Source organism: Mycteria americana, chromosome 2, assembly GCF_035582795.1.
Source record: "Mycteria americana isolate JAX WOST 10 ecotype Jacksonville Zoo and Gardens chromosome 2, USCA_MyAme_1.0, whole genome shotgun sequence".
Classification (NCBI taxonomy): domain Eukaryota; kingdom Metazoa; phylum Chordata; class Aves; order Ciconiiformes; family Ciconiidae; genus Mycteria; species Mycteria americana.
Genome location: NC_134366.1, coordinates 47,511,461 through 47,526,720, shown reverse-complemented (window position 1 = coordinate 47,526,720; position 15,260 = coordinate 47,511,461). Strand labels below are relative to the sequence as shown.

At 44.8% G+C, this 15,260-nt stretch overlaps 1 protein-coding gene across 2 annotated transcripts in view; it reads left to right on the top strand.

Moving 5' to 3' along the window:
- Positions 1-15,260, top strand: part of ENTPD3 (ectonucleoside triphosphate diphosphohydrolase 3) — a 51,163-nt gene that overhangs the window by 340 nt on the left and 35,563 nt on the right. The gene's annotated exons all lie outside the window — the stretch shown is intronic.

Genomic DNA, 15,260 nt, shown 5'->3' with positions numbered 1-15,260 from the left:
AAGCATTTCCTCTCTTTCCCTGACATAAGCGATACTCGAATGAGGCAGGAGGAGGCCTTAGTTACCCCTAAGCATAAGCAGCTGAAGCAATATATATGTATATATACATATAATACAGCAAAACAGCCACGGGAGGCTGTAATTAACAATAGCATAACAGTTGACGGTGAGGACCATCCATTAATGCTGTTACAGTACCTCTCAGCCCGTGTCGGCTTCCTGAGCAGAGGCAGCTCGTGCAGGGTTCGGTGCGGGATCCCCGGCAGCACGACGCCCGGTCTCTGGGCACATCCTCGCCCGCGCAATATGGAGGAGAAAGCGCCAAGCGGGAGAGCTGGAGCAGCTCCTTCCTTCAATGATGCGTGCAGCGCTCTATTTGAATCCCGGCTTCAGTTTTCCCAGCACCGCTGTGGGCAAACTCAGATTCATCGTAAAACACGTGTGGTTCTGATCCTTCACAACTAGCAGTTTTCTATTTTTAGAGGGGTTTTTTTCTTACGTAGGAATAGACATTTTAGGGCGAGAGGGAACCATCGTGTTCAGTCGTTACATGGGTCACAGGATTACACAGCAAGATTTCCTCAATCTTACTCCTTACCACAGCGAGTAGCTCAACCTATCTTTTGAAAATCTGCTTCTGGTATATGCTTTTAGTCCCCTTTCCCTAAGGAAATCCGAACTCTGTGAGAAGAAGTGTATCTCTATGTGAGCTCTTCCAGCAGCTTCTGGACCATTGGCTAATTTCAACCAGAGGTGACAGAAAGCAAGAGCTTTCAGAGATAACTAAGTTTCTGCCACTTCCAAGAAAACAGGCAGAGATGGTGGGGATCCCATGGGAGAGGCTTCCGGAGGGCGCCTGGCTTTTGACTAAAGCTCACAGCTTTGTGTACGCCAAATCGGCGAGCCCCAGGGAGCAAGCCTGCTGGAGGGCACGTTTTCCAGGCATCGGTGCATGCTGAACTGCCTGCTTGGGGTTGCTGTGAGCTGTCCCTTGTGAGCCGAGCTTGACATTTCTTTCTACAGAGAAAAAATCTTATGTAGGAATTGGAATGAAGCGTGTAGCAATTGTGACTTTTTAATCTCAAAATGACCTTCTTCTAAAAAAAAATCCCCAACCAGCCTTTCATAACACTTTTTACATTATTGAATCTTTGGACATTGTGCACAAAAAATGCCATTCTTTCTCAACACTCAGAGTTTCAACAACAATTCTAATGATTTTTCATTCAAAAAGCATGTATATTTTGAACAAGGAGAAACTCTTAAACTTGTTTAAGAATGTCCTTTTTTGTGCTATTCAAATTGAGACTTAAATGTTACAAAGTCAGATGTTTGACAAATGAGGAGACCGAGTCCCTGATCTCATAGCAAGATTTATGCATGTGAAAGCCTTCGTTAGCAAAATTACAGTCAAACTTACGGGACGACAATCGATTTAAAACACTGCCACTTGCAATTCTAAGTATTTAATCACTCAAAAAGGCATTTTCAAATTAAAATGTCTTGAGTTTTCTATCTTTTATAGTCTGTACTGAATACCAAGCCTGTTCTATGACCAAGGAAGCAGTAGCCAGTATTTCCAGGAGCGTGGCTTTGGTGTGCGTGGTGTAAGTTGGTTTTACCTGTTCTAGATATAGCATAATGCTAATTCCAATGCTATTGAAGTAAAACCTAGATTTATGGTGTTTAGATTAATTTTTAATTGAACGGAGTCAATCAATTTGTACTTCTGAAGTCCATTTCTCGCCCAGCACGGCCCACGGCAATTTAGAAACAGCACACTGAGCCTCTCAACTATTCATGAGGGTGATGGATGTGAGAGTTGGATTGGAAAGGCCGTCACTGACGGCACGGGTCAGTGTCACAGTAAGCTTTGGTTTTAAACTATCTGGAAAATATAAACCTCTACTCCCAACAGCTTTTGTTAAGCCTTTTTTTTATTAAAGCCTGTATTAAAAATATAACTGATAGTTATAAAAATATAACTGATATTTGATAACCCAAATATGCACTATGTGCTCTGAGCCAGTGGGCAGTGAGATGGCCAGCATCTACAGGAGAACACTGAGCAGCTCATAGAAATGAGGCCTCCTGAGTATACAGAGAGCGCACAGCATACTTTAAAGAGGGAATGTTAACTCTGAAACCTACTGTCAGAAAAAACTAGGGTTTAGGTTTTCACGCAAAGGCCAGTGTTCATGCTCATTAGCATGAACATTCTGAATTGTCTGTAGCTTCTCACCATAGCACTGTGAGGTGGTGCAGCTTAGATTGCTCTTTGTTTGCATACTCTCAGGCCTGAGATGGAAGAAAAATACTTCTGCCATGAGCCAGAAAAGGGCCAGAAAGCCCCGGGCAGGCCTGCTGAGGCATGCTGCAGGTATGACCCTTGGAGTGGCCCCAGCCTGGGTCTCCCTGCTGCCCTTGGTGCAGAGTGGCCAGTCTGATGGCAAGGCAGCACGGGAGGGAAGTGATTCTGCTCTGGAGGGAAAGCTTTGCAAGCCTTTCCGCTGACGTACATCCAAATCATGGCTAAGTATGTACACAGGGACATACTTGGGCACTGTGGGCAGACCTTGCTTTGAAACCAGATTTCCAGTTGAAAAAAAGAGGGCAGAAGGTGGGAGGACGTTTCCTGTAGCAATTTGAGAAATATGCAGGGCTTTGGTGGTACTACTGGATTTCACACTTCTGCTGGTTCACAACCTTTTCAGGTGCCAATTAACTCTCCTGGAGAGGAGAGTGTTAAATGAAACCCTGTTTTTTTTTGAAGTTAAATCAGTTCAGAAGTCGCAGGCTATCTCCAGAGCTGCTGACATGAGACCTGTGTTAACCTGTTTGAAGCCCCAAACAATTTGGAGCATTGTTTCCCCTGGGATGTAACTACAAAACCTGTGCAGAGTAAGCAGTCAGGAGTACACCTCCTGTTTGGGAGCTTCCCAAACAGGGGGGAAAACTCTGGATATCCACAGCAGTTTGTGCATTGTCTGTGAAGGAGATCAACAGGGTTATTTATGAAAACAGGAATTTGTTTCCATCAGGCTTTTATCCCTAGACGCAATATCCTATAAGCCTATCCTACTTAGGTTTTTAGTGAAAAAATAAGGAAATTAGGAAAAAATAAGATGTAGTGGGATAAGTTAAACCTGCTGAAATGTCTGCCAGCTACTCAGTGTGCCTCCCCATCACTCCGTCTCCGCCCCACGGTTGTCACAGCATGAGCTTTAATTAATATTGAAGAAAAAAAAGAGAACCTGGAGGAATAATAAGGGCAACTGATGCAAATGAACCTCATGTGCATTCCTCCCCACAGCTTTTCTCTCCTCCCCGAGGAACCATAGTAAGATGTGCTGTGCAATTAGTGTTTCATTGAAATTATACCTTTTTTTGCTGCAAGATGGTTACAGCTGGTGGTAGCTTCTTAATACAGTGTGCAAGGTCTGGGGGTCTGCAGAGATTTCATGTTCATGCAAATGAATGCAAATGATCTGACAATGTCTCGTGGTGTTGCAGTGCTTGTTCCTTCCCTACAAAACAGGGACCGCGATGTCCTGCAGAAACCCAGCCTCCTTCCCTGCCTTGCCTGAGAGAATAGCTACTGGCCCACAGGGCTTGTAACCCCGCTGACCAGGAGGAATATAATCGTTCATTTTGCAATTCTGTTTTTGCATGTTTCTGCAAACAGCATGTGCAGTCATTTAGGAGAGATGAACTATTAAAGCGGCTGTGTCTGTGCATGTAAACGCCTGCCTTTTTTTTGGCTCTGGCCAATGCCAAAGTGATTTTTGAGCCCTTCCTGAGGCAGCCCCAAGCTGTCCCTGGCTGCTGCCCACTCAGCACAGTCCTGAGATGTCACTGCATGGTGTGTGCTGTTCAGGGTGGAGGAAGTAGCAAAGGGAGAGGAGAGCCATGTGAATCCCTCCTCCAGATCACATACTGGAAAGAGGGGCGTGTGTATCTGTGTCTTGCTTTTGCTTGTACCTCCTGGAGCCCAGGTCTGTACAGACAGACTGACAGGCTTCTTGCCACATGAGCTCCTTCTAACTCTTGGAGGGGCAAAACATATGGGATCTATTAAAAAAAAAAAAAAAGCTAAAAAAATGACGTGCATGAAATCTGGACACATGAGAAGTGGGAGAGAGCTTTTACAAACAGATCCTGGTGCACGCAGTCCCGGCATGCAGCTGGCCTTAGTCACTTTGGCTTGTGGGGGCATCTGCTCTGCTCACAGACCTACAGGTCCTTGCAGGTGTGCCTTCAGCAATGGGTTTGAAAATCTTGCCAAGTATTACATCAGTTTTCAAAGGAAGGATGCTGGGTTGTACTGCACAGGCTCTACCTGGGGCCCAGTTTTTTATCTTGTATATGAGAGTACAGTGGGAACAGCTTAATGTTGAATTTCTGCTTGTCTCTGTGTACTTAAATTCAAAATCTGGCTAAATCTGTACTAAAATTCAAAATCCTATGACCTAGTGCTTTACTTCACTCACTGTAAAGCTCTTCTGAATGATAACAATTCTCTAGCAATACAAAGCAAACGGTTACAGGAGATTTTGTCAAAATAGTTTCCCTTGTTACTGAAATCTCTTAGTTTGCTGTGTCAAGAGAATTTTGTCAGTGTGACGTTTCTGTGGTCTGTTGTCTCAGGCTGCATTAGCATCTCCCACCGCAGAAGCGATTGCTCCTTTCAGAGGACCAGTTTGCATTGCCATCCTCCTCTGGTGGGGACTTGTGTCTCACCAAACACCAAGCAGGTTGTCTCTCCGGGCTGTTGAGTACTTGAGATTTTTTTTCCCCATGAATGTTATAGCTATTGAATATAGACTGGCAGATGAAAGGGGTGTATACTGCTGCCTTTAGGCAGCCCTCCTATTTAGTGTCCGTTTACAATTTATTTCTGATTTTTTATTATATTTAATATGCATTATTATTTACGGTTTAATGTTAATTTGCTTTCTTCCCATCCTTTTACCTTCTATAGGCTGGGAGCACTCTTGTTTTCTTCCTCCTTTTGTTCTCTTTCAGCACAGGAAAGCTATCAAATAAATTCAGTTCCACATGGTATTTTCCAGTCCTGTATTACCCCTATGGCTTTACATTTGAACCCTGCAGTGTATTTCACATGAAGTAGGTTGGTACTTCTTCTTTTGCACTGCCATGTCTGTAACCATTTCTGTGCTGCTAACCTTCAGCCTGTAGAAGACATCGCATAGCTCCAGCCACCGTGCAGGAGCACGCCTCGTGGCCACGTGCTTTCCCAGAAGCAGCACCGTTGCCTTTCTTGAGCTATGAGGGCAGCTGTGGCCTGGGAGGTGTTGGGATGGAGAAAGGCAGTAGCATTTCCCCGTTTGCACGTGCAGTGCTAGCACTGTGGCAGAAGCATGTGACGTGGATGCCAAAACAGGCCCTGGTTGTACCACTCCTCCTCTAGTTCTGCACAGACCTCGCAGAACATGGTACAAGTGCCCAGTGAGTGATTCTGGGCAGAAATGTTTTAGCAATTACTGGTAAATATAATTCAGTCCTTCCACTAGGCTGGTGGCCTGCGTGGCTGTTTTTGTTGTGGAATAAAAGTGGCACTTTTTTTTCATTTGTTTTAAACTCGTTTCAGCATGACATAAGCTAAACCAGAAAAATCCCTGTGTGTCAGAAAAGAGGTCGACCCTCAGCATTGCATTAGTGTGACAACAGCAGTTTGAGCTCGCACTGTGGCTTACCATTGCTCTGCTTTTCTGTGTAAGCAGATCTTTGAACCAGCAGCAAGACCTGCTCCAGCTCAGCTCCACAGGACTTGATGGTGGTTAGGAGGTTGGCAGTGGTTGTCTCACTCTGGCCGTATGATTGCAAACCAAGAGGGGAAGAGGGCAGCCTGAGGGCAAGCTCTGTGTCTCTCGAGATGACGGAGCAAGAATATTAATGCTTCTCTGCCATCTGCAGGCAGATCTCAAGGAGGAACAAGAAAGAATGAAGCCTTTGTTCCTCAAAGCTGTTTTTTCTTTCGGTCTTGCACTCCTACGTTGTTGCCTTTGAATGACCATATTCTCAGCACTTGTTCCCAGTGATGGAGCGCTCTGCCTACCATCTCTCTCCCCTCAGTTACCTCTTTCTTCCACAGGCTCTGCCATTGCATCAGGGATGCAACCCTTGGAACAGGACAGGACAAAAAACTTGCCGGAGGGAAGGGTGTTAAGTACTTCTTTGCTTTCTTCACCAGATGAACCTTCCAGGATACATCAGAGATGCATCACGTACTATCACATTTCTGTTACCTCAAGGGTCTCTTGGGTAAAAAAGCCAGAGAAGCCATCCACAGGCTGTACCTGCAGATCCCAGTCTTCATTAAAATTGATTGTGGGGCTCACGTAGTCACCCTTTCTTTGGTTTCTGCCTGTGTTGGTGCATAGTGGTGCATGCACCCTCTCAGACTGCAGTTATGGTGCCCAGGAAGGTGAGCCTGGCACATAGAAAAGCCAGCCCCAGTAGCTTTTGCTCTGTGGCAGTTGCTGTATAATTGCTTCATCTTTGCTCTCGTCATTTTATTGCTGAACAACAGCTATGGAGAGCTGGATTTTGTTTCATGCAACCCCAGACTTTGTAGTCTGTTTTCCTAACGAGGTGCGGCTCGTGCTATCGTATCGTGTGCCTGTACCACTGTGTGCGCATCCTTCACTGCCCAGCCTAGTGACTGCTGGACACGTTGGGAAACTCCTGCCAAGCCTGCAGAGAGGTACCGATCTCTGAGACTGTATGTTCCTGTGAATTTTAGGAAAGGGGGCAGCTGGGCAAAAAATAAGTCTCAAACAGGGAAAGGCAGCAGTTTGAGTACAGCTGCTCTTAGACAGCAAAGACCCTGCCCAGGAGAGAGGCAGTGGCCCAGCTGCAGAAAAACTTCCAGTAGGAGCTTATGTTCGTCAGAAGTAAGGGGACAGACAACCCCTCAGTTTCTGATCTCTAATGAAGCACTCATGCTCCAGCCGTGCAAAAAATCACTCAGCGGCAAGATCTGAATTCAATGAAAACAGGCTGTCTCAGGTTCAGTGCTTTGTGTGGGCTTGTTTTTCTGTTCATCTCTCAGAAAGAGCCCTTCTGCACCAAAAATTCAGCTTGCCAGACAAGTCAGTGATGTGAGGAGCACCCCGGCAGAAGTTCTGCCTCAGAGCACATCTATTATTCACAGGGTTTGCAGAGTGCAGGGAGTTACAGAAGTCGTGTCTTGCCGAGGCACAGAATGTCTGAGAGACAGACAGAAGGAGAATAACAACATTTTCTTCCGAGGCACATGTGGCCCTAAGCACCTCTAGGGATACACATTTGGTAGCTGATTGGAAACAGGCTTATTTTATCTCTGCCTGCATAGGAAGCCCTGATTTTTTTTTTTTTATTTTTAAGCAGTCAGGAAAAAAAAAACCCATGTTTTCAGCAAGCTAGGACAGGTCCTCATTCCTTCCTTCCCACTCACAGGAGCATAATGATGTGGGTAGGGAGGCTTGTGCAGCAGGCATGCTGCAACGACAGATTGTGAATTGGTGCTACTTGCGTGATGAGGGGCGTCGAAAAATAGTGAGTTACAGGAATAATTGCAGCCAGCAGTTGTCACTGATGTAGTTAATCAGGACTGCTTTACACGAAGTGCTCCCCCGTCATTTGCACTGTACCGAGCATTCAAACAAGTAGTAATAAAAATCAGTTTGTGGCTAGTGCGAGGGGGATGTGACCACCAGGTGCCACTCTCGCTCCACGGGGAATACAGGGTGGCTGTAAGGCCGGGCATAGTTTGCAGGAAAAGTCGAAACAGGCAGCCATCACTCATTTTGTCCATCTCTGGATTTTCCTACAGGCTGTAGCTGAGACAGCAGCCTCACCCTCCAGTAAGGGGGACGCTGGAAAACCGTGGGTACCGCTCACCCCGGTCTAAGTTTCAGTTTGCTGGCAGGGTTTTTGCACAGGGAGGGAGGGATGTAGGCAGAAAGCTGCTGCTTGGAAAGGCTGTGGCGTCTTTCACCATCTCCTCATTCTGCGGTACATGGGAAAAGTTGGTTCTTCCTCCAGCCCATGTCCCCTCTGGGAGGGATGAACACTGTATGGTGTTATTTAGCACTGAACAGAGATTTTGTAGTTGCTTTAAGCACAATAGTTACCCCTTCAGTTTTAGCCATGGAATTCAAGCCTAAGGTTTCCACAGCATAGCCTCCCTGGTTTTGCTCATCTTCTGGGCACAGTTTTCTGTGTCCTAGGGAACAGGGTCCTGGCATTTCCTGGTCCTCATGTTCACTTGGGAATGAAATCAATCCCTTCTGGAGCCACAGCCACTGCCAGACTCTCTGGGGCCCCAAGTACACTTTGGCTTTCATGGAGAGAAGCAGGCTTTCCTACCTGCTTGCCATCACGAGAGTCACCCTGAAGGCTGACTGGCATTACCAGTGGCCCCAGAGGATGGCTCACGATGGGGTGCCATAACTGTTCTCATTTTTCAAGCTGAAGGGGGTGAGAAGGCACAATTTGCACTTCCACTCTTGGTTTTCTGATCTTGGTGATCTGGGCTGATGTTTGAGTGCAGCAGTGTTTGAAAAGCAAAGGGCTGCTAGACCTCTTAGGTTGAGGTGGGCACCATGTGTACTTCTCGCATGACCCTAAATCACATCAATAAGCTCAGTTTTTCTTCTGCTTGTGCTTGCCTTGCTCTGCCATTTCACAACCCTCCATTCTATCCTGCCTTTAGATGACTCGTCAGACTTGGGTTTTGATGTAGCCTGTAACATCTCACTTAAGTTCCCTAATCAGAGGTCTTTCCATTTGAGTTCCCCATGGACTAAACAAACCTGACATTGCCAGCCTCTGCTTCAGTTGAAGGCCCTTCTTGTCTGCTGGTTTATCCTTTATGCTGTTTACCTTTTCTTTTCCTAGATCATGAATAAAGATTTTAAATACAAGGTCACTGGGGGCTGCTGATTTCCAAACCCTGGAGATAGTGATATTTCAAGACCAATTCCATTATGTGATTATGTTTCACTTACTGGGTTTTCTCAGGGAAATAATTTGTCACAGAACAGCAGGCTCCAGCTTCCTGTAACCCTCTTAAATCAAGTCCATCATATCACAGAAGCCTTACTTTAATATCTTCCGTTGTAATTGTTTAATTGTTTGCTTGAAGAGGCCTTCCTGGTGTATTTAGTAGCAATCAGGTTTTTCGACAGATTACCATTTTAAAACACAAGAGCTAAAAAAAAAACCACAGCAAAGAAACCCCCAAACAAATCCAGGTTTCCTGGAAAAATGATGAACTGAAAAATGTATTAAAAAATGTCAGCCTCATATTGATGCTGGCCAGCTCTTTGGGGTTCTTCAAGTATTGAGTGAGGTACCTCATATAGGGCTGATAGGGATTTACAATGTTTGACAGGGTGGAGAGTGGGCCATGCAACACCCTTATTTGAATGTAGGGTGGTTAACCCCATAGAGACTTTTGCGAGCATATTTTCGTGTTCCTGTTCTGATGTGCTCCCTGGAGGAAAGTGGATCAGCTGATCTGCAGAACCAAATTTAATCTGCTGTCTTATGTTTTACATGCGTGTCCCACAGAACCTATGTTTCTGTTAGGACAGGGCGATGTGTTTGTTAAGCTCAAAGTGGTATTTCCTGGGAAAAAAGAAGCATAGTCTCAAGAAGTCCAAGTTGCTGGCTTGGGATCCCACTTCACATGTGATGTGAAACATGGGGGAGAAGCAAATATCTTGTGCCCTTGCAAACAATGTCCAACTGCAGCTGTTTGTACAAGGATGAGAAGTTGCTGCTATTTCTAAAATGGCTGTACTTTGTTGGGTTTGGAGGCAGCTGTTTTCTGCACATCTGTGCCAGTGATAAGGACTCTATCCTGGCTCCGGCAGGTTTTGGTTAGCTAGAACATTTCACTCTTCAGTGAACACTTACTTTTGTTCATATCTAGTGTCAAAATCCTTCCACAGGCCAGCCTACTGGCATGGTTCAGTATAGAGAACAGTAATCTATAGATTTGTCTGCACCTGCAGACGACCCTACCTGTTCTGCAGAACAAGTTCTTCCTGCAGTGATAAACACATCAGGGAGTTTAAAATGCAAAGCTATTGCTAGAATAATCACAATGGCCAATCAAAATTTGCACCTTGTTTTCCCCATTTCCCTCCTTTGTTGATAGATGTGTGCTTGTGCAAACGAGAAAGAAAAGATGTCTGATTGTTTTCTGCACCTCTAGTCCAGCTTGCCTCCTTGGAAAGGCTTTTTGCCCATTTCTGAATCAGGAATCAGGTGATCCTCTATAGCATCAGCCGTGGATCTCCTGCGCCTTTATAGGCTTCTGATCTCATCTTCCACCCCTGCTCCATGCGCTAACAAGTTGGGTGAGCCACCCTTGGTATGTGCCATCAGCGTGTTGGTTTTTCACACAGCATGGTCCCTCAGTGTGGTGAAAGAAAGGCAGTAATGGAAAGAACTGCTAACGGCCTGACTGTCTCAGGGCTGGGGTAAATGCAGTATGCCATCACTGGAAGGGCACAGCTGGGGTGTTATTTCTAGTTCTCATGTTGTATGAAGTGTTACAGGGTTACCAAAAGTCTTTTTTTGTCCAGGCAAAAATCCAGCTGGGATCACATCACAGTGAGAAAAACTGTAACTCCAGAAAGGACCCACAGGCACTTTCCGCAAAAAAATAAAATAAAAACTGATGCATTTAAGTGACCAGCTGTGCATCCAATGATGCCTTGGTCTACCTGGTTGAATGCCTTTCCTAAAGCAGAGCTTTCCCTCAGACTGTTCTGAATAAAGTGCAGTCATTGTCCTTTGATCTCTTGAGGGCCATACCTATTCCTAGAGCTAATTTAAATTAGCTGTCCCAGCTAATTAAAGCATCTTAATTAATGGAAAAATACTGAGTCTTTATCAGGCTGGAACACAGACTAAGATACCAGAGCTGAGCAGAAGAGAGATGTTTTGTCTTACGCTTTAAATAGCTTGCTAATATGAAAACGTGGTTGTAACCAAACTCTCATGAGGATGAAGTTGTTTTCCCACAGCTATAACCAATTTCCAGTCAAACTCCCACTGAAGGTAGAGTGGTGTTACCTGAGGAAAGGCTGTTTTTGCGTGGGATGGCTCGTGGAGGAAGTGCAAGCTGGGGTATAAGCCGGGGAGAGCGTGAAAGCAGTATTACTCCCTTCCCTCCAAGAGGAGCGAGAGGGTGACTCACTGGAAGTGGCTGGCATCCTCCCCCTCTACCCTCCCAGCCCTGTGGTCATCAGTTGGGTCAAATATGGCAGGGAGGAGGACAGGGGCAAGCCATGGTCCTCCTCTGCTCAGACACCTGCTCCAGGCACAGGGTGTGAAGGCCAGTGGTGCCACCCAAATAATCCCATGTGAGCCCTACAGTTGCATGGGCCAGGCGGTTGAAGCCACTCGCTGACTTTACACCAGGACTCTTGTACCTGCCTCCTTGTGGACACAATATTCTTGTCTTGCTGTTGCCAGATTCACCAGCTGAACAGGAGAATTTTCTTTGGTTACCGAACTGCCTTCTCTTCAGGTTTCCTGGGGGTTTCTCTGATCCTGAACGTCTGGTGCTCATTGTTTCTCTGCTGCCCAGGGACATCTGGCTCCCAGCAGAAGTGGGTCTGAGCAGCGATGGATGCGAACGTTGGAGCCCCCAGGAGCTCTTTCTGATGACCAATAGCAAAAAAGAGAAGCACTCACCAGTCTGACAACTACAATGATACACGGTTTTTAGAGGGTGCATTAAAACAAGCAAAGTAATTACTATCCAGTTTAATTAGTTCAGAATTTAATCACCCTTGCAATTGAGGAAAAAGACCAGAGTCTGTCTGTTTCTAATTTAAGCAGTACAAAATTTCTCAGTGCATGTCCTGGAACACCAAATAGGTGAATATGTGTACCTTTTATCTCTCAAATGAGTGACCCTACCATCCTTTTAATTCTCCATTCCACCAGTGATTGCAGTAATCCAATGGATCATTTAAAACAATTGATACTAAACAAGAGTGATTGTGAAGCCCCCTAAGTCCTAGTTTGTGCGATACTTTCTCCAGTACTCACTTTTTTCTGCTGCCACAGATAGAGTTCTTGACTGATCAGGACAGGAGAATCCCATTTCTGTGGCTGCAGTGTTTGCAGGAGATTGCCCCCATCCATTCTGTTTTAGAGAGGGAGAGGGAGGAGAAACGTCCCCCTTGTGAACACTTTGCTGTGCAAACACCATTCCAGATTAATGATTTTTGGTCCATTAAATCCACAAAGCAGATAATTTCTTCCATTCTTGTTCAAGTCGTTGTGAGCTTCTTTATGCCTGACTCAGACCAGATTCCTTCTCTTCTAATTTGCCTTCATTTTCCTTTCCTATATTGGCTTTTGCTAGGACTGGAAAATTATCTGATAGCCAGCTGGTGCCCCACTCAGGTGCGTTAGGAAAAGAGAGTGAGGAACTTCTGAATGGCCGAACACATTGTGTTTTGCAGTGTTAGGGACAAGGCCCTGGAAGTCAGGAGCACAACTGCACTAAGGTTTTCTAGGTCCAGCTACTCTTACATATAGCTAGGCAAGAGGAGTGCATTGCATGAAGTCCAGGAACATTAGAATATAGGTGAGTTAGAATGCAGATCTGCAGAGTGTAACGGAGGTAGCTAGAGCTGCTCTGAATTAAAAAACCCCACCAGTTGATGAGGGTCATTAATGTAAAGGTCAGAAAGTTGTATGTAGAAGCAGAGTGGACTTTAGCAAAATGCTAAGAAAAATGAGTAGAATGAAGAATGAAATCAAGTCAAGGATGATTTAATCCAAGAGAACTGTGTGTGATATGCTGCTTGTTGGTATCTGCTTTTGAGTATTGGCCATGATTCAAGGTGTCTTGACTTACTGCTAAGTATGTGCCACTTCTGGGGCTGCGTAAAAGAACTTTATCCAAGACTGCACTCCATGCCATATGGGTCTTCTAGCGAGCTGATTTCTTTCTCTCGCAGAAACCTTCATTGTGGTCATGTAGCTTTTCATATTACGTTATAAATGGTTACATATCCAAGCTCTGCCTAATGATGCTTCTGACTTACCATTTGTCGTTTTCAAGCGTGTAGACATAAAGGAGGAAGAAAGCCCTCAAGTCATACTACATTGCATGGACTGTACCTGTCATTCACACTTACACCTTATATCATAAGGTCAAGAGCTTTCCTTGCCTTGGGAGGGCTTCCTGGCAGCGAGATCAAAAGAGACTTTCCTCTGAATCACAGTAACTATGGGGTGGCCATTGCTAGCAGAAGGCCACCGGCTTTCTACTAACGTTACAGCTCGGGCCTCTGAGCCTGTAAGGAGTTTAGTGGGTGGTTATCAACCCGTTCAGCTCTAACTGCAAAACATTGCTCAACAACCAGGAAAGCATCAGGGTGCCATTGCACCATCTTCTGCTATAGCTTAATGCTGATTCTGCAATGGTATGGTTTGGCCATTTGTGATAAAAGTCTAAGCAAAAGTTTAATGAAACTAAGTAGTTATTATAACTAACTTGTGGGCCAGTAAGGGAAGAATGAATGACCACAAAAAAACAGAGAGCGTGTAAAAGTAATGCTAAGTGACACCAAACCAAGGAGGAACAGATGCCTCTGCCCACACACATATTGAGCACATACCTCCCAACAAAAAATATAGGACACGGGTGACTGACTTTAAACCTTCCCTCTTAAGACTGGCACCATCGACCTTAGGACCCAGGAGGGCATGGAAAGGGTGAGCATTAACAACAGAGAAAGGACTGAATACCAGAAAGTCTGTGCATAACAATTTTAAGTAGAGAATGAATAGGAGTGAGCAATAATTGCATAGCTTGGACTGTATGGGTTAGCATTATTGTAACTGTATTAATAATATGTCTAGCCAGTATAGCGAAGATTCAAGCCTATCTGCCACGCACGGCATCTAGCGCAACACTGTCTTATAAGCCCTACTCCGGTTACACAGATGAGGAGACTCAATGCACACAGGGATATATATATATCTATATGAAGAATATACATATATAAAAATATGTGTGAATGTGTGTGTATGCATATATATGTGTGAGATATAGATGAGCTATTCTCTCATATTTCCAAGAACAGAGCTTGCGTGAAGATCAAAGGGACTATGGAGAATTAAAGGCAACAGAGCAATGAATTCCCTCATCCCTTTCACCCCAAACTATGTAGCATTGACACACAGGGAATATGCTCTCAAGAGTGGCTTGCCTTGCCTCCCTCCATGACACACAGGTGTTGAGAGTTGCCTTGTCTCAAGACCACAGGCACAGCCACCCAGACCTGGTCAGTCTGGGTGAAGGAAGGAGGAATAGGCATCTTCTCTTCCCAGGCTCTTCCCAGGAATAGGCAATCTTCTCTTCTCTGGATGAATTGTTAGAAGCTCCTTTTACTATGCTGGATTATTTAAAACCTGTTCAATTTTGCAGTAGGTTCCCTGGGATTAATAATTGTAAGCACTCCTGTAGGGAGCATAACAAAATTTGAGAGATGTCATTGCTGCCTTGTTGGATATTGATTTCTGTCTGATGAGGAAGCATTTTAACTGGGTTACAAAGTGTTCTTCTCTAAGATGCTTAAAATAGGACCGAGGAACCATTATGATGGTAAACTAATCAGCTGGACATCAAATTCAGAGATGATCCTGAAATTGCTTAGACATCGATTCTTTGTTATCTTTTCCTGTGGAGCATATTGCTCAATTCTGTTACCATCGAACTGGTGTCAGAAGGAAGTTTCAGTGAGCAGCAGCAATACAGAAAACTTAGAATTTTTTTTTCTACAGAAGATTTTGGTCTTTTCCGTATTTTAACAGTAGGGGTGTGCGGTCAGAGAAATTGCAGCTTTTGTATATTTTTACTGCTTCTCAATGGAACAATGTTAGTACTTATGATTACTGAGCAAGTCAGGCATGAGAGAATGGATGTTGCAAGTAAATCATGATACTACTCGCAAAATTGTAAAAAAAGACATCAAATCAAAAGACATCAAATCAAAAGACATCAGGCAGTTGATCTCCCCCCTGAAAGTCCCATTGAACCTGTCCATGTGCAAAGAGGGCAAAATTGGGACCTTTCTTCCCCCTTTTAACTTAATTCCTATTTGTTTAGTACTTTTGAGAGCCTAGGATGAGAGGAGTAATCCACAGTATGCGCATTGTGGGCCTTAGCCAAACCCCATAGAAATCAATTGGAAAATACCTTTCTTGGGAGGTGG